Consider the following 22,080-nt stretch of genomic DNA (forward strand, 5'->3'; position numbering starts at 1 on the left):
GAACTGAGAGATTTCCAGCTGTCATTGCACCTTAGCCCTGCATTGCTAAAAACTCCATCTTCTTCCATGCCAATTCAACACACTCACTTTCCCATGATGCATCTAAGCTTCCTGTACCATGAAGAAGAATCCAGGATGAACAAATTACACTGAGCTCCTCATGATTCCCAGAGATCATTGCATACACGGAACTTTGCCCAACTCCACCTCATTTGTATATTCAATTAGGGCACCGCCCCTTATCCAATAAAATGGACCACTGAACTCAGGTGCACATGGACTCTTGTTTTGGCACATCTCTCCTTTGGGGCTGCCCACATTCACCTCTGAATATGCACTATTTCTCTACCTCTTTAAATACATCCTACTCCCATTCATGTACTTCATCTATATAGTTCATCTGTGTCTCTGCTTTGGATCCTTATCTCGTGTGGAGACAAGAACCTGGAATAAATACAGCTAGCAATACTCTCCCACAACAGAACCAGGTACTCTGATATAGGATGTAGTAATCCCAATCTGCTGCCTGACCTGCCGCACCTCAAGGCCCACCCCAGAACCAACAACAGTCACCTGTGGTTGTGACTGGACCCACCCTCAGCCATGGTGGGCCATAATGGGCCATAGTCACTGGCCAGTGATGCTGCTCCTGCTGCAAGGGCTGAAAGAAGCAGAACAATGTGTCAGTGAGCCACACTGAATCTTCTCTTTGCATGAAGGTCACATTAACATGACAAAAATAGAGCGAAGAAAGAAGAAACCTTCTCCCTGCTCACTGTCTTTCTGGTTCCTCATGGAAACAAACCAAGAGTTCCTTGCAAATATAGTCTGTATGCCTTCTGCCTCCTGAGATACAGAGGAAGCATAGACCAGAAAAGGAGCTGAGAACCAGGGACAAGTGCCCTACACACCATGTACCTGTACTCCCATGATCTTTTTCCTGTGTTCAGGTTCATTCTGTTAGGATGCTTTTAGTTTTTATTTTTTCCCAAGTATACAAGGATCTTCAACAGTGTTTGGAAGATGGAAATGTTTTTTGGAGAAGCAGTTGAGCATGCAAAATAGTATATACATGTAATAGATCTCACTAGTACAATGATCAGATACTAATTGCAGTAAATAATTCAAGATCCTTGAACTTGAGTGTGAGGCCTGAGGGGACTTTTTAACTTCCTTATACAGTAATTCAGTCTTCCAAGGGACTTTCAAGTAGTCTGTATATTCTGCCCTGTGTGTTTTATGAACTAAAATCAATAAAAATGTATTCAAATGTGGGGATGTCTACTACAATTTGTAAGGAATAAAATGTGTGTGTGTGTGTGTGTGTGAGAGAGAGAGAGAGAGAGAGAGAGAGAAACAAAAGTAAAGAATCCTCAATTTATTATATGTTCAATCTCCAATCAAGGCTATGAATACATACTTTTATGTCACAGCTGGAACACATTTTGCTAGAGACTTAAGTCAACTACGTTTGAGTATTGGCTACGTCGGATATTAAACACATTATCTCATTCTGGTGCAGCTGTCACTGGGAAGCAGTGATGAAACCCCACCCAGTAATCAGGTGCAGCACAACAGAAGCAGAGAATGTAGCCCTACCTTGTTGGTATTGCCAGATATGGGACTTAACTGGGATAGCCTGAGAGAATCTGCTGGCAGGCTGCTCTCAATCTTTTCCCAATTACCATAAAAAACATACTTTATAAAACTCTTTATTCCATTACGGTTGTGCTGGTATGAGTATAGGTATTAATTAAGCTATTGTATCTGTTTCCTTTGAAACAACAAACAAGATTTTGATGCATCCTTTATTTTCATAAAGGCATTGAAGCTGTTGGTTTCTTCAACAGTGAGTCTGGTATATGTTAATATAACAGGAAAGTCAGCCAAAATTCTCCCTGATAATCATGGAATCTGTTTTAGATACACTACACAGGTCTTGATTAGAGTGAGGCTCATTAAAACCTAGAAGGGCATTTATCACAAGCTTCCAAGACACTAACTTAGTTACTATGCTCATTTCCAGAGAATTTCCTGGTCTGGTTGTTGGACAGCATTGGACTTTCTGCCTGTAGATTAATCTTAATGGTCACTGAAGTGGAAGAACTGAAGAGCGTGGAATGACTGTGTGTTTATCAGATGTGAAAAGGGCAGAGGTTCCGCTGCATGGGGCAACCTGGCTCCTATGCGTGATACAAAAGTTTCATATTTTCTCCTCTCTCTCTCTCATTGTTCTCCACCCTTTTTCCTGTTGTCCTATGGGATCTTGGATATGAACACAGAAACCAGGGCAGATGTTGTGGTGGAGTAGGTTAAGCCACTGCTGTGGCTCCAGTAGCCACTATTGCTGTACTGCTTTGCATTCCAATTGCTCTGATTCTGATCCAGTTCCCTACCAATGCCCTTGGGAAGGAAGAGGATGCCAGCCCAAGTACTTGGGTCCCTGCCAGGTGGAGCTCCTGGCTCCTGAATTTGGCTTGGCCCTCTGCTTCCTCTTGCAGCCATCTGGGGAGTGAACAGCAGATGGAAGATTCTCTCTCTCTCTCTCTCTCTCTCCCTCCCACCTTCCCTCCCCTGTCTCTTGTCTCTCCCCCTCTCTCTGTAGCTCCAGCTTTTAAATAAATAAACAAATAAATATGTAAAATAAATAAATAAATAAATGATATTCAAGAAACAAAAACAGAAACCTGACTCTCTAAACTTGAATCCTACATATTTAACACCGTGTAACCTTCCCTCATTGCATGATTGATATTTTATCTGTTTAATTGCAGACTGCATAGCACCTGTCTCATAGATTTTTAACAAAGATTAAGAGAATTAATACTTGCAAAGTTCTTAGAATGGTGCCAGGCAAAGTGTAAGCATTCCGTAAATCCCTTCTCTCACTTCTACTCTGGAGTGTTTGCTTCCTTTCACGGTGTCCAGTGGTTGGGGTTCACTACCCATTTAGGCTCCCAGGTCACTTGGTACTGTGAGTTTTCCCTCCCTTCACTTCTCTGTAGCTCCTCTTCTCTCTGCATTCTCTGGACCATATTATTTTTAGTTCTAGTAACATGGTTTCCCCTACTTACTCCCCTCTCCTCCTCAGTGCCTCTTTCTCTCCCCTTCTTGACTCTTTCCTTCCTTTCTCCTTTCCTTCTCTCTCAAGTGCTGACTCCTCCAGACTCACACAACCACAGTCCTGACCTCAGGGACAGTTGCTATCTTTCAGAGAAACTGCAGATGTGGTTGCACTGTCTTGCTTATTATCTTGTTAATTTTCCTTGTAAACTGCATATAATTGATCTTTGGTATCCATGGAGTCTGCCTCTGTGGGTCAACCCATCACGGATGGACAATGTTGCGTTGTTGCTGACAGACACGCTGTGATTGGGCTGACATCATTTTATTTGTATTGAACAAGTAAGGACTTTTTTTTGTGTTGCCATCATTCCCAGACAATACACTATGACAACTGTGTGCACAGCATTTGCATTGTGTTAGGTATTACAAACAATCCAGAGAGGATTTAGAATCCTGAAAGGATGTCCATCAGCTCTCTGCAAAAGCTAAGTCCTCCTGTACAAAGGAGCTGAGCATCCTCAGGTTTGGACCCAGGGTTCTTGGAACCAACCCCCGCCAGCGTTTCCTGACTTGAGTGTTGACGGAAGCCAGGCAAGTGTGCAATGTCAGGCTGTAATTTGACTGCCTGGTCGGCAGCTTCACAGCTGACTGATCAGCCACGCCAGTACAACATCCTCTACCTGACAAGCAAACAGCTTCATCAAACCCTCATCTCCTGTCTTCTAGAAAATGCCTACAGGCCTTGGATCATTCCACACTCAGTTCCACTCCTTTCATCACACATTTCTTTCTTCCCTTTTCAGAAACACTTTTTCTTTCCTCTTGTTTCCAAGCTTTGTCTTGCCATAGTTTGTTTTTGTTTGTTTGTTTGTTTTTTTTACTGGTCTAACAGTCTTGTCTTTACTTTTCTTTTAAGCAAGAAACAGAATGCAAGTATCAGAAAGCACTAGCAGGCATCAGTTAATACAAGATACAGCTTCTTAGTTCCAAAAGCACTTGCAAAGAAAACCACTGGTAGGGAGGGAAGGGATAAGGAGAGGGGAGCAATTTGTAATAACTGGAATCCCATGAGTGTGTACACCAAGTCTCATGAGGTTATTTTTTAAATTTATCCTTTACTTGGTCACTTTTTTCCTCAAATACTACAGTTTTTCTTTGACTTTTTTCCTCAAAGTATAAAAAGTATGAAATATAAACAAGCTCTTGCATTGTACATTTAGAAGTGTACAATTCAAGCATTATAGAGCTATCTACATACCGACAAATCCCATCAAATCTGGATAATTCAATAATATACAAAATATCAGGGCACAGAAAGAACTAAAACCCACTTCTTTTGTTACACGTAAGATTCAAATATTCAATCTAAAGAAAAACACTTAATCATTTTGGCTCTCTTCTACATGTGCATGTTGATACACTTATTAAAATATTCCTGTATAATCATGTTTGGTCTTAACTATTTCAAGTCAGGTTTAAAACCTCAAAATCAGCCATCCAGACAAAACAGGTAATCAGAAAGATTATCTCTTCTCCACCTCCCTAACCCCAAGAACTATGAAGTCAATTTTACGACATGACTCCAAACACTGGATTGTGACGACAAATGCTAGGTCCAATTTCTTCACAATCCTTTTTGGTATGGCACACTTGGTAGAACTCAGGTGTTGAAGCCAGCATCGATCCTCCAAACCAAACTGCATATCGTTGCATGTGGTGTGTAATAACTTGTACGTCGATAGGTTTTTGGCTTCAATCTACCGCCACTCAATTCTTCACTCAACTTCAGCCTGGCATCTACAGTTCTTTTCAAATCTCTTTGCAAACGACGTCCAAAGTCCCTGAACATGGTTGAACCTCCGGAGAGGACAATATTCTTGTAGAGAGGACGTCTAACATCAATAGGACAATTCTGAATTACTTCATGTACAACTTCTGAGATAGGCGGCGTAAAGTCTGGATTAGCAAACCCTGGATGAAAAAAGATTTCAGGTCCCAGGAATCTCTCATAACCAGCATCAATGGAAAAGTCTTTCTTAGAGATAGCATTGATTCCAGTATACTGCTTAATCCACTTTGACCCATCTGTGTCATACTTGTTAAATTCCTTTACTAAATCTGGGCAGACATAACTATAGCGCTCCTTTACTGCCATAGCAGTTTCCAGGGATTGTTCTGGAGGGATTCCTACTTCTCGGTCTCTCAGCAGTTGCTGAATAAAGTATGTTATATCTCATCATGTGTTTAATACAGCTGCCAATCACATACCCTTCAGCCACAGGAATGACATGAGTGACACCATCTCCACTGTCTATTACCGTACCAGTCAATGTCCCTTCTCCTACTTGTCTTGAGGTCCAGGATGCCGCTAAGGCAAGAACAGCCTGTACAGCAATGTACAAGCCTGGAACATTGAAAGACTCCAACATTATTTCAGCAGTATATTCCCTGTTTTCTGGAGTATTCAGTGGAGGTTCAGTCAAAAGAAAATAATGGTCTTCAGGTTCTGCCCTTAAATATTTAAAGATCACTTGTACCATAAACCTTTCCATCAAATCCCAATCTTCCACTATACCATGGCGAATTGGCCACTCTGTTGCATATGTAGGTTTTTCTATTGCCTCATCACCAATGAAGAAGTCTAGGTCATCAACACCTTTCATCACCCTCCTTTGAGCTTGATCACCCACTTTTGCTGACTCCTTAATAGCAATACAGGAAGGGATGATAAACTGTGGTTCTGTATCTCCAGCATATCCTAGTTTTGTATACCCCATGCCACAGTCCACCACACAGGCCGGCAGCCGTCCCGCCATCTTCCTCCTCGCCTGCTGCTGCCGCAGCCGCCGCCGTCTGCTGTGTGCTGGTTGGGGCCAGGGATTGGCGGCAGGAGATGGGAACTATCTGACCATCCACAGCCGGGCCGCCCTCTCCGTCCGGGGGGGGGAAGCTGGCAAGCCGAAGCAGTAGCAAGAAAGCAGCAGGCTCGGTCAGCGGCTACCACTTGCGCAACCCAGGCAGCCAGGCAGTCCCCGCCCTGCCCCGCCCCGCCGTGGCCTCCTCCCCCTCTCTCTTCCCTCCTCCTCACTCCTGCCCCCACCCTACAACTTCTCCCCCTCACGCCGCCTTTCCCCAGCGCCATAGTTTTTTTATATTCTTCTCACCCACTATGTGTGTGTCATTCATTTCTTTCCTCATAACCCCTCCCGCAATTTTTAAATGCCTTATTTGTTCATCACTGTTTTATCTGGGCATGAATTCTCTCACACACGAACACCAGTCCACGCTGCACCTGTCTCACAGCCCCTCTTTCCACACTTGCCGTCCTGGTTCCTCCTCTTGTTCACTGCTGCACCAATTCCAGGAAGCTTTGCAAGAATGCCCCCAAAAGTTCACAGAACGTAGAGTCGAAAGATAGGTTTATTTAGGTGCAACAAGGTCACAATCCATGCAAAGTCTCTTTCATAATACTCATTTTGCGTGAAGTTTTTGAAGATCTATCATCCATGATCTCTCTGGGGTGCAGCAGACACCAGGACACTGAGCCCCAGTGCTGGCTGCGCTCCAGGCTGGAGCTCTGAGAGCTCCGCACTTTTGCGCCTACTAGTGATGCATTGAAAATGATTTTTTAAAAATATGTTTTATATGACCTTAATTGTTTTTGTTGGAAAGTTATGCAAAGTGTCTAATCTGCCATATTGATGAAGCAGAAGTCTGCTTAGCTGTACACTTTATATGTAATTATGTAGGCATTGACTTTTAATAATTGAGAGAAAAAGACATGAAGGGAAGTCATAACAAACATCAATATTTCTGAAATTAAAACAGACGAACCACGTCAAGATTTTCTTTTCAGTTTGTTTATTCATTTGTACTTATTTTAAAGGCATAGCAACAGAAACAGGGAGAAATAGAGAGATCTTTGTCACTTTCCAAATGGCCACAAGAGCCAGGGTTGAACTAGGAGCCAGAAACTCCATCCTCTTCTGCCACATGGATGGCAGGCACTGAGGTACTTGGACCATTGTCAGCTGATTCTCAGATGCATTATCAGGGAGCTGGATTGGAAGCAGTGGTGGGACACTATGCCACGCACTCCAGAATGGGATGTATATAGGAGGCCCAAGCTGCAGGTTAGCCCACAGAGCCACAGTGCACACCCACTCTGGATTGTCCTTTTTTTTTTTTTTTTTTTTTTTTTTGACAGAGTGGACAGTGAGAGAGAGAGAGAGACAGAGAGAAAGGTCTTCCTTTTCCGTTGGTTCACCCCACAATGGCCAATGTGGCCGGCAGGCTGCGGCCAGTGCACCACGCGATCCGAAGCCAGGAGCCAGGTGCTTCTCCTGGTCTCCCATAGGGTGCAGGGCCCAAGGACTTGGGCCATCCTCCACTGCACTCCCGGGCCACAGCAGAGAGCTGGCCTGGAAGAGGGGCAACTGGGACAGAATCCGGCGCCCCGACCGGAACTAGAACCCGGTGTGCCGGCTCTGCAGGTGGAGGATTAGCCTATTGAGCCACGGCGCTGGCCCTGAATTGTCCTTTTTAAAGATTTATTTATTCTATATGAAAAAGTGACAGGGACAGGAAAGGGACAGTAACAGAAATATCTTCTATCTGTATGTTCGTTCCCCAAATGCCTGCAACAACCAGAGCTGGGGCAGGACAAACCTAGGGGCCAGGAACTCCATGCAGGTCTCTCACATGTGTGGTGGGAACCCAAGTACTTCGGACATCATCCTCTGCTTTCCAGGCCCATTAACAGGAAGCTGGATAGTAAGCTAGAAGCAGTTGGATTCAAAGCAGCTTTGTATTTTGGGCTGTGGGCGTCTCCACTTTATCACAATGCCCAGCCCTACTTGAAGGTCTTGTTTATTATATACTTAATGTAGTGGCAAGCTTATAATTTTGTATTAGTCTATGAATTAAATTATGTTACCATATAATTAAAGATGTTGATCTTATATTCAGTTTTATTCAAATCATCACATCTAATAGCTATTATACTTTTTTTTTTTTTTTTTTTTTTTTTTTTTTTGACAGGCAGAGTGGACAGTGAGAGAGAGAGACAGAGAGAAAGGTCTTCCTTTGCCGTTGGTTCACCCTCCAATGGCCGCCGCTGCAGCCGGCGCACCGCGCTGATCCTGGCAGGAGCCAGGAGCCAGGTGCTTTTCCTGGTCTCCCATGGGGTGCAGGGCCCAAGCACCTGGGCCATCCTCCACTGCACTCCCTGGCCATAGCAGAGAGCTGGCCTGGAAGAGGGGCAACCGGGACAGAATCCGGCGCCCCAACCGGGACTAGAACCCGGTGTGCCGGCGCCGCAAGGTGGAGGATTAGCCTATTGAGCCACGGCGCCGGCTCTATTATACTTTTTCACTGAATGTGTTTGAATCAAATTCCCCTCACTTATTACTAAATTTGTATGATATATATTTTATGTGTAGGAAATATAATTATACACATATATCTGCATACATTTACATTATATTTATGTTATTTTAAGTTATATATAATTATGCAAACTTACAAATCATGTAGATATCACTTATATATATAAGAATGTATGTATATAAAACTATGAGTTACAGTTTAAAAATGATTGACTATAATAGTGTTTCATAATTAAAGTGCATTTTCCTCACTGGATATAGAAGAAATGCATGCCACTTTCCAGGCCTTGGATTTTTTTTTTTTTGCAAGATATAGGCTTATATTTCTTTTTTTTTTTTATAGGCAGAGTAGACAGTGAGAGAGAGACACAAAGGTCTTCCTTTTTTCCGTTGGTTCACACCCCAGTGGCTGCTGTGGCCAGTGCGCTGTGGCCGGTGCACCACGCTAATCCGAAGCCAGGAGCCAGGTACTTCTCCTGATCTCCCATGGGGTGCAGGGCCCAAGCACTTAGGCCATCCTCCACTGCACTCCCGGACCACAGCAGAGAGCTGGCCTGGAAGAGGGGCAACCGGGACAGAATCTGGCGCCCCGACCAGGACTAGAACTCTGGGTGCCGGCGCCACAGGTGGAGGATTAGCCTAGTGAGCCACAGCGCCGGCCTGTAAGCCTATATTTCAACAGGCACATAGGGCACAGTCGTGTCATGGTGCTTCAGCTTGGTTCCAGCATGAGAGGCACTGGCCAGCCTGCACAGCCTGGTCTTAGGGCGAAGTTTTCTTTCCGTGTTGGATTTCATGTGGTTGTACCCTTTTGGAATCTTCTTCATTGAAGTAGGAGGACTTTCTGCAGAGGCAACCCAGAGAGAGAAAGAGAAGCAAAACAGCAGAGGGAAAACGGAGAGCGGGAGTACATAGACGTTGGGAAGAGCCAGGAGAAGGGAATGTAATGTTGAGTTAAGTGGTCCATTTTTCTCCTGTTGTCTTTGGAGAGTTTACCCGCGTCAGATGCTCTCTGACATTTCATTGCTTCTGCATTTTGGATGTAATCAGACAGAGTAAAAGCCAGGTGGCTGATGGCTTGGGGAAGCTCTGGAAAGAGTGTTCTCCAAGTAGACTGGGGAGGATAAGTTATTCTTACAGGTAGGAGGAAGAATTCTAAGGTATTGTCCAAACGGAGCCATTGTGAAAATGAAGATGTAACAGTAAAAATTACTCTCCTTAAAAGGGCACAATTTATTTCTGCCTGGGGCAAACCGGATATACCGTGACCCTAATTGCAGCTTACTATGCTTTTCTTATGACTGTCGAAGTGGAAATGAAACCACATCTACCTTTGTCACTGTGATGGTGTTGGACGAAGGCATTGGCTAGGTCCACAGACACCTGCATTAGCAGGTGGTATTAAAGCATTAGCATGGTGGTGTTAAAGACCCTGTTTTGGTTTAAAGACAATTTAGAAAAAAAAAATTCCAAATGTTTTATGACACAAGTTTGAAAGACAGAAGAAATTTATTGATAAAAGACATTCAAACATAGATTTCTAGGAAAAGGCTTATTTATTTGAAAGGCAGAGTGGCAGAGAGAGAGAGAGAAAGGAGAGAAAGAGAAAGAGAGAGAAAGAGAGATCTTTCATCTGCTGGTTCACTCACCAAATACCCACAACAGCCAGCGCTGGGCTCAGCCAGAGCCAGGAGTCAGAAGTCCTTCCAGGTCACCCATGTCTTGGCAGCAGCCTGAGTCCTTGAGTGCACAATTTATCTGTGTCCCACATACATTAGCAGGGAGCTAGATTGCAAGCAGATAGCGCATCCAGGACTTGAACCAAACACTCTGATACGGTGCAGGTGTCTCAAGTAGTGGTTTAACCTGCTGTGCTGCAACATCCTCTCCTCAAATACAGACTTGAACAACTACTTGTAAAAGATGCGTCGTCAGAACTCAGTCAACTTCTTGACATTTATTACTTGAAAGGCTGTTTTAACTTGGAGCTTCGGTGCGTCTACTATTTACTTCCTATACATTAAGGTATTAAGGAAGGAGAGCCACATCCATTTTTGGAAATGTGTATGTTTATGAAAGAAAGAGTCATGGAAAATAACCAAGAAACTTTGAGCATCTCTGACGAACCCCACCATTCGTTGCTTCTCTTTTTGTCATAATGCTGGAGAATCAGATTTACTCAGGGTTAGGCTGTCAATTGGGATAAAAAGCAATCAGCCACTTCTCTATAGTTTACTCATGGAAACAGGGAGAAAATATTAACTACTGGTGTTTCCAATCTCCCTTCCCACTGGGTGTGCATTCCTTGGATTCTTCAGTGAAGAGATATGGCCAAAGTAAGCCCAGAATTGTCTTGGTTCACATTCACCTGCAGTCAGTCCATGTTTAGTATTCTTAGGAGAAGCTTGGGATGTGTCCAAATCCAGAAGTCTTGTTTCATGATCCTCATCGATAACTTTATCATAACACACACTCAGGCGGCTTAAAAATTATTTTATTTATCTGAGAGAGTGACACAGGGTGAGAGGGTGAGAGAGATCTTTCATCTGCTGGTTTACATCTCAAATGTCTACAACAGCCAGGGTTGGGTCAGGCAAATCCAAGAGTCAGGAATCCCACCTGGGTCTCCCACAAGGTGGCAAGGTATCCAGGCCGTCATCACCTCCCGTCCCAGACACATTAGCGGGGAGCTGGACTGGAGGCAGAGTAGCTGGCTGGAGCCCAACTGGGCACTCCGATATGGATACAGTCATCCCGAGTGGCAGTTAAACTGCTGCACCCAACACCTGCCCCAACCCTGGGAGACTGAACTTAATAAAAAACTCTTTGTGCTACTTTTTTTTTTTTTTTTTTGGCCATCCATTTACCAGAAATCAGAATAGAACTTCTTGGGGCTTCATTACTTTTGTCATGAGAAAAAATTAATGAACAGACTTTCCCATTTTCATTTACAGCACATACAAAATTTCTTGTGGCTTTTTTCTCTTTTTTTGTAAAGGAAACAGCATTTTTTTCTTCTACCTTCTGATATAGAGGATCCTTAGATGAAGAAAAATTTCTGTTGGCAAAGATTCTCCCTTTGGGAAAATAAAGCGAGGATGGGTTCACCTATTGGACATTCCAATGCTTTGGGTTATAGGCCTTCCCTGGAAAAACCTCTTTCCTATCCTCAAACTCACACAAATTGGATCATACTTAAAACTTACCACCTTTCATAGTGATTGATAACAGCAAAATTTAGAGAGCAGAACCTAAACATTCACCTCTCTTTTCCTGTTTATAAGGAACCAACTGCTGACTTCTATTTTTCACTTCTTAATTCACTTCTAAAAATGAGCAAGCTCAATGCAAGCGACCCATGGATCAACACACATTCACCGGCTAACTTCATGAATGGTTCTCCTTTATTTTCTAAATCACTTCCTGAATCAACCAGTTTTATGAAGGTTGTCAGAGACTATTTTTGACTTTTTTGTTCTAGTCTCTAGTATACTATTCTCTGTACACCATATCCTGTGTTTGTGATATCTTGGTTTTATAGAGTAGAGGCATACTCAGGGACCTGCAAGGTTAATGGTTTATTACAAAGATGAAAGTGGCAACACAGTGAACAAAGATGTGCTAGCCTTTTGGGAATTCAAGGAATAGCCTCAGGAAATAGCAAGACCCAAAGTGCCCATACTGGAAACTGAAGTTAGGTATGACTCCAGGCTTGTTGGGGACATTGGCATCCAAAGGCACTGCTCTGTACGTCAATATTTGGTTATTAATGAACTCCGGCTACTCGACTCATCTCTGCTCGTCAAGACCCTGTGCACCTTGTAGTGCTTCTGCCTAAATGGATCCACTGTCTTCTGCCCCGAATAGCTTTTCTGTAAGTAACAGCTAATGCTTACCCATGACTTCCGTTGCTTCAGAGCCCATCAAAGGCCCCGTCTCAAGGCCTTGCTCTGTGCAATCTTTCTAACGTCAGCTCCCAGTGTTTACAGCCTTGCACTTCAAAGCCAGGCTAGGGGAAGAATTTGATTGATCTGATCTCTTATCACTGGGCTTTACCACAACATAGGCAACTTAAATCAAAGGCTTTACCCAATCAGGTCTGGCCGTGGAGGACAGGAGTGGGAGGGTAAATTGCACAATTGTTGCTGGAAGCTTCTCTCTTCGCAAGACATGATATGAGGCCGTTTGCCTGAGAATGAGCTCCAGATACACAGGATCCTAAGGTTGCTTTCAGTCCCTTCGGGGTTGCTTCTGCACAGTTTGTGGAAACCCCTCTTGTCAATGTTACCCATGAGCTCTCTTTCACAGATAAGCTGATCACGTTCTGTCACTCCTCATGGCATTTACCATTTTATTCTTACTGATATTTCTCTCCTTTCCAAAACTCTCCCCTGTCTTGTTTTCCCTCCTGCTTCTAACTGTGTTAGCCCTTTCTCCTCTCCTAAGATCTCTTCTGCTCAAACTCCCGGCTGGGTCTTATATCCTCTTATCTCTCCTTTCTCTCTCTCTCTCTCTCTCTCTCTCTTTCCTAACCTATCAGTTGCATCTGCATCATTAATCCATACTGACTCATAATTGTAAATCTTTGGCTCTAAGTCTCCCCTCTGTCTCAAATTCCTACTTGATATCCTCACTTGGATTCCAAAAGACTGTCTCACTCTGAATATAACCAGACCTGTATTCTTGGTATTATCCCCAAACCTGTTTCTACATGATTCTCTGTTCCACCCAGATTCTCAAGCCCAAAACAAGCAAAATGTCTTTTTCTCAGCCTCCTCTGTTGCCCCTTAGCCCAAGCACTGATCATAATTCACCTTATTTTGCGCAACAGATATTTAATGAATCACTTTTCTCCCACAATTCATGCTCTGCATTTGGAGTATTCATTTAAAATGTGACTCAAACCATGGGACTCCCTGCCTGAAGTCCTCCTATGGCTTCCTTCTGCATTTAGGGAAAAAATAACTAAATTCTGACATGGTTCTACAAGGCCCTATATTATTTGTCTTCTGTCTGCTTCTCTTATCTCTTATCTATTCTGTCCTATTTTTTTATTTTCTTTCCTTTTTTATTTTCATTTATTGCAAGTTTATTCCAGATCCAAAAGCCTTTTACTTCTGAACTACTGATCTTCCATCACTTAGTCAGTTTCTTTTTCCAATGAGTTCCAGATCAAATGTCCCTTCCTGAGAGACTTTCCCATAAAATCCAAATAAAATGAGTCACATCTGGGACTGTCATATGCCATTTCATTGGCTTTATCTTATTTCAAATGTCCCTGTTGATCAGTTGTTTATTTACTGTGTGTCTCTCCCACTGGAGTACAAGCTTCACAACCAGGCAAGACTTCATTGTCACTTCTTTCTCCATTCTCAGGGTCATAAGCATGGTGTATATGCATCATTTAATAAATACTCAACTATTATTTGGTAAATATTGGAAACACAATGAACACATGAGAATCGACTCTTTCATTAATGGCAAATAGCTGATACAAAACTGTTTGAATATCAACTGTGTGCAACGTGCTAAATAAACATTATCTCATTCACTAATTAGTCATACTCATTTACTCAGTAAATAGCAAGTGCCTAAATATGCAGTACCTTGTGGAACACAATTTCTGCCAAGAAGAAATACTGTCTTCTCCACTATCAGCTGCCTTATTCTTTAAAGGAGACACAGGTATTCCAACAATTAAAAATAGTGCTCTGGAATCAGCCTTGTGGCCCATGGGTTATGCTGCCACTAGTGACACCATTCCTGGCTGCCCTGCTTCTGACCCAACTTCCTGCTAAAGTGCTTGGGGGACAGCAGAGGATGGTGCATGCACTTGGACTTCGGCCTCTGATGTGGGAGACCTGGCTTGGCCTGGCCCTGCCTGGCTATGGTAGCCATTTGTGGCATGAACCCATGGATGGAAGATCATCACTTTTTCTTTTCTCTATCACAGTACCTTTCTTTTTTTTTAAACTTTTATTTAATGAATATAGATTTCCAAAGTACAGCTTATGGACTACATTGGCTTCCCCCCACCCCCCGATGACTTCCCTCCCACCCGAAACCCTCCCCTTTCCCGCTCTCTCTCCCCTTCCATTCATATCACGATTCATTTTCAATTTTCTATGTATACAGAAGATCAGTTTAGCATACATTAAGTAAAGATTTCAACAGTTTGCACCCACATAGAAACACAAAGTGAAAAACACCATTTGAGTACTCGTTATAGCATTAAATCTCAATGTACAGCACATTAAGGACAGAGATCCTACATGAGGAGTAAGTGCACAGTGACTCCTGTTGTTGACTTTACAAATTGACACTCCTGTTTATGGCATCAGTAATCTCCCTATGCTCCAGTCATGAGTTTCCAAGGCTATGGAAGCCTTTTGAGTTCTCCAACTCTTATCTTATTTAGACAAGGTCATAGTCAAAGTGGAAGTTCTCTCCTCCCTTCAGAGAAAAGTACCTCCTTCTTTGAAGACCTGTTCTTTCCACTGGGATCTCACTCACAGAGATCTTAACTCATAGAGATCTTTCATTTAGGGTTGGTGGTTTTTTTGTTTTTTTGTTTTTTTGTTTTTTTCCAGAGTGTCTTGGCTTTCCATGCCTGAAATACTCTCATGGGCTTTTCAGCCGGATCTGAGTGACTTTAGGGCTGATTCTGAGGCCAGAGTGCTGTTTAGGACATCTGTCATTCTATGAGTCTGCTGAGTATCTCGCTTCCCATGCTGGATCGCTCTCCCCTTTATTTATTCTATCGGTTAGTATTAGCAGGCACTAGACTTGTTTATGTGATCCCTTTGACTCTTATTCCTTTCATTATGATCAATTGTGAACTGAAATTGATCACTTGGACTAGTGAGATGGCATTGGTACATGCCACCTTGATGGGTATCACAGTACCTTTCAAATCAATAAGTAAACCTTAAAAAGATATGTTGTAATTGTCATGTTGTTCAACTGCATGAACACAAACACATGATGGCACGAGGAACACGCATACCCACAGCGGTCTGCCTCTGGTAGACAACAAAGGTAGAAGATAAACATTTTGAGCACAAATTGATAGCTGTAGAATTTGCCATGCAACCAAACTTGACAAGTACATCCCTTTTAGGTAGAGAATGCAACTGAGAACACATTGGGAAAATGAGTGTAAAAAGTGGTCGGTGAATTACAAACAGTTCAGTTTGCTTTCAAGGCTAAAAGAAACAGTGTTGATAGACAATTCTAGAAATGAAGGCAGAAGTCAACTTATAAAATGTCTGAAAATCAATAGAGTTAAAATGTATGTGAAGATGCTAGATGAGTACCTTTAGAAAGGATTAAGTTGTCAATCAGAAAAAAGGAAATCACTCTGGAAGAAAACGCAACAGTTTGCAAGGGGAAATCAAGACACAGAAAAGCCATTCAGGAGGCTCTTAGAAAATTCTCATCCCAATTGATGTGGGCCTGATTTGTGAGGCAGCACTGATGCTGAAGATCAGGAAAAGAATATGTGATCTATCTAGGAAGCAGGATCCACAAGTTTAGAGAACAAAGGAGGGACATGTGGGCTGACTCCTTACTGTCTGATTTGCCTATTTGGGGTGTTTGGAGGTAAGCACTTTGGGGTAGAAAAGGATGACTTCTTGCCAGATCTGAGTGATTTGTGCTTGGTTGATGTGGAAAAGAGTAATCAGTTACTCCACAGCCTTGCATTAAATATAGATTTCAGAGTTACTAGTAACCAGATAGCAGATTTAAGAGTATAATGGCTCTGAGGTAGTTAGTAGGAAAGACATGAAAAAGCCCACGTGTGGATTCCTCTGAAGCATGGTGTACCAGGTAGACTGCAACGCCGAGACAGCATAGCAGTACCATGGAAACTTAGGTGCATGTAAAGTTTCAAGGCGGTTTGGGGAAGAACAATACTGCTCGCAATCTTGAGAAAAATGGAGTCTGAAAAAATTATATGTTTGATTTGGAAAACAGAGGGTCTTTGGCTGACTTGATGATAATAATTCAGGTGACTTAGGTGAGCAGAAACCATCGTGTAGTAGATTGAGGGGTTTGGAAACAGCAAGTAATTCCAAGGCAGTTACGATCTGTTCATTCTCAGAATTTGACTGCAAGAGAAAGTAGAGATAAAGATAAGGAGAATGAACTTTTCATCAGCAAAATGGATTCCACTGAATGAAAACAAAATTGGCTCATTAAAAAAAAAAAAAAAGCTGCTCTGGGAATTAATAGTATCTTTCCATTATTTACTGTAGAAGTTGAGCTCAATATTTTTGTGCGTGAATTCCTAATAGGATCACATAGTTCTAGATCTTTCACGGTGTAATACTGTAAGTGACCCAAAAAATTATCCCAAGACCAATTTTGAATGTCACCACAGATGGAAATGCCCCTAGAGTAAGGCAGGAAACCTTTTTTGTTCTTTGGTAAATTTCCACAATTCTCCTTGTTGACTGCAGACAAGATCAAACAGTGTATATGGCGAAAAGTTGCTCTGAGACTGGTTGTTCAAATTTCTGAAATCCCAACGGTGAAAAATGTAGAGCTGTTTCAGATATCAGCAGTATATTACCTTGCTACTGTTATTACTTAGAAGAAGAAAAAATGTCTTTTTAGGATGGGGAAAAAAAGCTCCGATGAACTTTTTGGAAAAAGATAAAGCTCTAATCTCATATTATTGTGCACAACCACATAGCACATGTTTAGTGTGTTTCTGAACTATGTTGTATCTGGTTTGTGGCTTGTAACCCGGGCGGAGGTGATGATTAAGGGACATTTTCTAGTCCTTGAACAGACATCAGAGGACTTTCTTCTTCATTCCTGTTACCCATGTTTAAGGTTAATTAGTGCTGTCTCTGTGACTGAAGTCTGGATTACTGCAATGAAAGACACTTTCATGGTATGCTTCTGTTGTTTTTTTCTCATTTTTTCTTTTCTGCGATTAATAAAGCGTTCTATTTTCTGATTGTTTCTCTTGGGATTCTTCCAACATCTGATCTTACTTACATTTCTCTTGGAAAATGTATTTACATAAACATCTACCTAATTTTCTCTCATCAGTGGATATTATTTCAGAGAATCTGTTCACAGATTATTAAAAAACCAAGGTTACATTTGAATAAACTAAATGCATTTTGGTATAGGAATACAATGGTTTAAAACATAATTCTTTTCTTATACTTTATTTGACTCCTTTTGGTTTAAAGGATAATCAAGTAGTTTTTTTTTAGTTTTTAAAGATTTTTTTTTTGACAGGCAGAGTGGACAGTGAGAGAGAGAGACAGAGAGAAAGGTCTTCCTTTGCCGTTGGTTCACCCTCCAATGGCCACCTTTAAAGATTTTTTTAAAGATAGGAGAAAAAGGAAGAAGTGAAAGGGGTGGGGGTGGAGAAAGAGAGAAATCTTACATCCATTGGGCCAGGCAGAAGTCAGGAATCAGGAACTCCATCCTGGTCTCCCCTATGGGTGGCAGGGTCCCAAATACCAGGCCACCTTCCGTTGTCTTTCCAAGCTAGAATTAACAGAGATCTGGGTGAGGAGCAGAGTATCTGGGACCCAGTTGGTATTGCGATATGTGATGCTGATATAACAAGCCACAGCTTATCCTGCTATGCCACAATGCTTGCTTCAGTTGAATATTTTTCATTTAATACTGAATCAGGTTCTGAAGCGTGGCATAATAGTAACAATTTATTGGTCATTTAGTGACATTTAGTGGTCATTAGCATGGCTGAAGAATCAAAGAAGTGGCCAACGCCGCGGCTCAGTAGGCACCCTTGCCGCCTTGCGGCACCGGCACCCCAGGTTCTAGTCCCGGTGGGGGCGCCAGATTCTGTCCCTGTTGCTCCTCTTCCAGGCCAGCTCTCTGCTGTGGCCCGGGAGGGCAGTAGAGGATGGCCCAAGTGCTTGGGCCCTGCACCCCATGGGATACCAGGAGAAGCACCTGGCTCCTGCCTTTGGATCAGCGTGGTGCGCCAGCCACAGCGGCCATTGGAGGGTGAATCAACGGCAAAAGGAAGACCTCTCTCACTGTCCACTCTGCCTGTCAAAAAAAAAAGAATCAAAGAAGTAAGGGAAGGCTTTGTGGCACAGCAGTTTAAGTCATTGCCAGTGATGCTGGCATTTCATATGGGCGACAGTTCGAATCGTGGCTGCCCCACTTCCTGTCCAACTCCCTGCATGTATGCCTGGGAAAGCAGCAGAAGATGATGGCTCAAGTACTTGGGCTCCTATTGCCCATGTGAGAGACCTGGATGGAGTTACTGGTTCCTTACTTCTGCTTGGCCCAGTTCTGGCTGTTACAGACATTCGGGGAATGAACCAGTTGAACCACTGAATGTAACATTTCTCTTTTCCTCCCTCTCTCTCCCTCCCTTTCTCTCCCTCTTTCTCCTTCTCTCTCTTTCTATCTTGATCTCACATGTTTAAAATGGCTGTTGAAAGGTCTGCTCTTGTCTGCAACTGAAACCCTTGTAACAGTTTTGATGCCTCTCAAGCAGAAAGATTGCTCCACTTTAATTTTCCAGTCAGAACTGTTTAAGTAGAGCCGATTGAGATGTCTGTGGCATTGGCTACTGCACCTGCTGTTAACTGTCAGTCTTTTTAAATTAGGGAATCAATAACATTATTTTTTTTTTCCATTCTAATTGTTGTGGACAATCTGCCACTGAAGTCTTCTTCATTATCATTTCATCTCGTCTTAAACCAAGTCCACCATTTGTAAACTGTTGATTTCCTTGGGGGCATTGTCCTCATAAACTTTTCATAAAGCATCAATAATTTCATCCTTTTTCACCCAAGTTACATCATATATTGATGTTTGTTCTTCAATTTTATCAGAATTCACTTTGCTCTGATAGGAGTTCTTTTCAAACTGGTGTCATATCCTTCTTAAAGTCTCAAACCAGATATTGATCAGATATGTTATAGCAAGTTAGTATGAGTTTATTTTTTTACAAACAATAATTGAAATTCATCCATAGTTTTCTCATAATACTCATTTTCCCTGAACTTCCTAAAGACCTTTTGGGTATATGTGTGTGTACCTTTATCTGTACACTCATTAGATACCTCAATAGTCAATATTTTCCAAGACCGTAACAGAAACAATTCTAATGGTGTCTCCTTAAATTTGGAAAATCCTCCAAATTCCACTTCTAACATATGCAGCTTATTAAGAGAAAGAAAGGGATTAGCTGTTAGCTTATATCAAAGAGTTTCATGATGGTTTTTGACCTTTTGGTGACAGTATTGTGGAAATCGGCTTTTCAAATTGGTAAAAGAGTGCTTTGAGCCGAAATCCATGGTAGTTCCTCCCTGTGCTTGCTCCCTGACTCTGATGTTTGGTGACTTCTGTGAGTTGAGTGTTGGAGCTTACTTGAGGAGACCCTGCAGATGGGGATTTGGGGAGAAAGCAAATTAATTTATCCTGGAATGACAATTGTCATGGTTTTGCTCATATTCTGATGTTTATTTAATTTACTGAAACTCATGGATGTTTAAATTACGTACTGAGAGGCCAGTGCTGTGGCATGGTGGGTGAGGCCGCCGCCTGCAGTGCCCGCTTCCCATAGGGCGCCGGTTTAAGTCCCAGCTGCTCCTCTTCCAATCCAGCTCTCTGCTACGGCCTGAGAGGGCAGTGAAGGATGGCCCAAGTGCTTGGGTCCCTGCACCCACACAGGAGACCCCGAGGGGGCTCCTGGCTCCTGGCTTTGGATCTGTGTAACTCCAGCCATTGCAGCCATCTGGGGAGTGGATGGCGGATGGTGGATGGCAGGTGGTGGATGGAAGACCTCTCTCTGTCTCTGTCTCTGCCTCTCTTAACTGTTCCTTCCAGATAAATAAATAAACAAATAAATCTTTAAAAAATTATGTACTGAAACATTGAGATAGTTAATAAATTATATTTTTCTCACAAATAAATAAGGTACTTCAGTAGAGGTTTAACATCACATTTAATAACGCCACTGAAATTAGAAAACTACAGAAATGTGAAGAGAAAATAATTTATTAGAATGATGAAGTCATTCTCCACCTCCTTTTGGTAAGGGAGCCCATTTTTTGGAGTATTAAAATGAAAGTTTTTTTTTTAAAGTGAACATTTCCCCACATTTCAGCAACATTTAAAAATGTCTGCCATGTGCGATAAATATCTCTGTGAAAAGGTGTGTAGAGTGTGTATTCAGTGAAAGGTTCAAGATTAGGAAAAGCTACATTCATTGCTACCTAATGTGTTCAGGATTCTTAGATTTTCAGAAGTTCAGTTTCTTCATAGGAAATTACCCTTATCTTGAAGTATAGCTTAGGTTATAAAATGAAGAATTTCATGTTTTACTAGGGTAGCATCTCTCTCTCTCTCTCTTTTTTTTTTTTTTTTTTTTTTTTTGACAGGCAGAGTGGACAGTGAGAGAGAGAGAGAGAGAGAAAGGTCTTCCTTTGCCGTTAGTTCAACCCCCAAGTGGCCGCCACAGCCGGCGTGTTGCAGCTGGCGTACTGTGCCGATCTGAAGCCAGGAGCCAGGTGCTTCTCCTGGTCTCCCATAGGGTGCAGGGCCCAAGCACTTGGGCCATGCTCCACTGCCCTCCCAGGCCACAGCAGAGAGCTGGCCTGGAAGAGGGGCAGTCGGGACAGAATCCGGTGCCCCAACCAGGACCAGAACCCGGGGTGCTGGCACCACAGGTGGAGGATTAGCCTAGTGAGCAGTGGCGCTGGCCTGCATCTCTTAGTAAGTGATAATTTCCTTTGTTTCATAAGAAGTTTATAAACTTTTTTTAATATTTATTTATTTATTTGAAAGTGTTACACAGAGAAAGAAAAGGGAGAGAGAGAGAAAGGGAGAGGGAGAGGGAGAGAGGTCTTTCATCCGCTGGTTCACTCCCCAGTTGGCTGCAATGGCCAGAGCTGTGCTGATTCAAAGCCAGGAGCCAGGAGTTTCTTCCAGGGGCCCAAGCACTGGGGCCATCTTCTCCTGCTTACCCAGGCCATAGCAGAGAGCTGGATCAGAAGTGGAGCAGCCGGGCCTCGAACTGGCACCCATATGAGATGCCAGTACTGCAGGTAGTGGCTTAACCTGCTATGTCACAGCACGAGCCTCAAGGATTCTATAAACTTAAACTCTCCTCACGGCCCAGACTGCTCAAGCTCTGTTACTAAAACCCAGAGGAGGCTCCACTGGAGGCTGCAGTACTACCACGCATGAGTTTCAGTGTTGCTTCAGGCTCCAGTGTGCTCCTGAATGTGAGTCTTACCACTGGTAGGATGCCATTTCAGCAAGTCTCAGAACTGATGGAGGATATAAACGCATGTTACTCACAGCAGATTTTCATGAGTAGATAAGGCCAAAGAGAATTTAGGGCATTTTAGAAACTTCCTGGGGATGGCGCTATAGCTCAGTGGGTTAACGCCCTGGCCTGAAGCGCCGGCATCCTATATGGGCGCTGGTTCAAAACCCTGCTGCTCTACTTCCGATCCAGCTCCCTGCTATGGCCTAGGAAAGCAGTAGAAGATGGCCCAAGTCCTTGGGCCCCTGCACCCGCATGGGAAGACACAGAGGAGCAGCCAATTGGGGAATGAATCATCGGATGGAAGACCTCTCTCTCTGCCTCTCCTCTCTCTGTGTAACTCTG

The 22,080-nt window shown here is 42.9% G+C and overlaps 1 pseudogene across 1 annotated transcript; it reads right to left on the reverse strand.

The window, feature by feature from the left end:
- Positions 1 to 3,915: 3,915 nt before the first annotated feature.
- LOC100357693 (actin-related protein 3 pseudogene) lies at positions 3,916 to 6,098 on the reverse strand (annotated as a pseudogene). Its single transcript, XR_016222386.1, has one exon. The product of XR_016222386.1 is annotated as an actin-related protein 3 pseudogene (transcript).
- Between the last annotated feature and the right edge of the window lie 15,982 nt (positions 6,099 to 22,080).

The sequence above is a fragment of the Oryctolagus cuniculus genome, chromosome 16, assembly GCF_051225735.1.
Source record: "Oryctolagus cuniculus isolate XC-2025 breed Fujian yellow rabbit chromosome 16, ASM5122573v1, whole genome shotgun sequence".
Lineage (NCBI taxonomy): Eukaryota > Metazoa > Chordata > Mammalia > Lagomorpha > Leporidae > Oryctolagus > Oryctolagus cuniculus.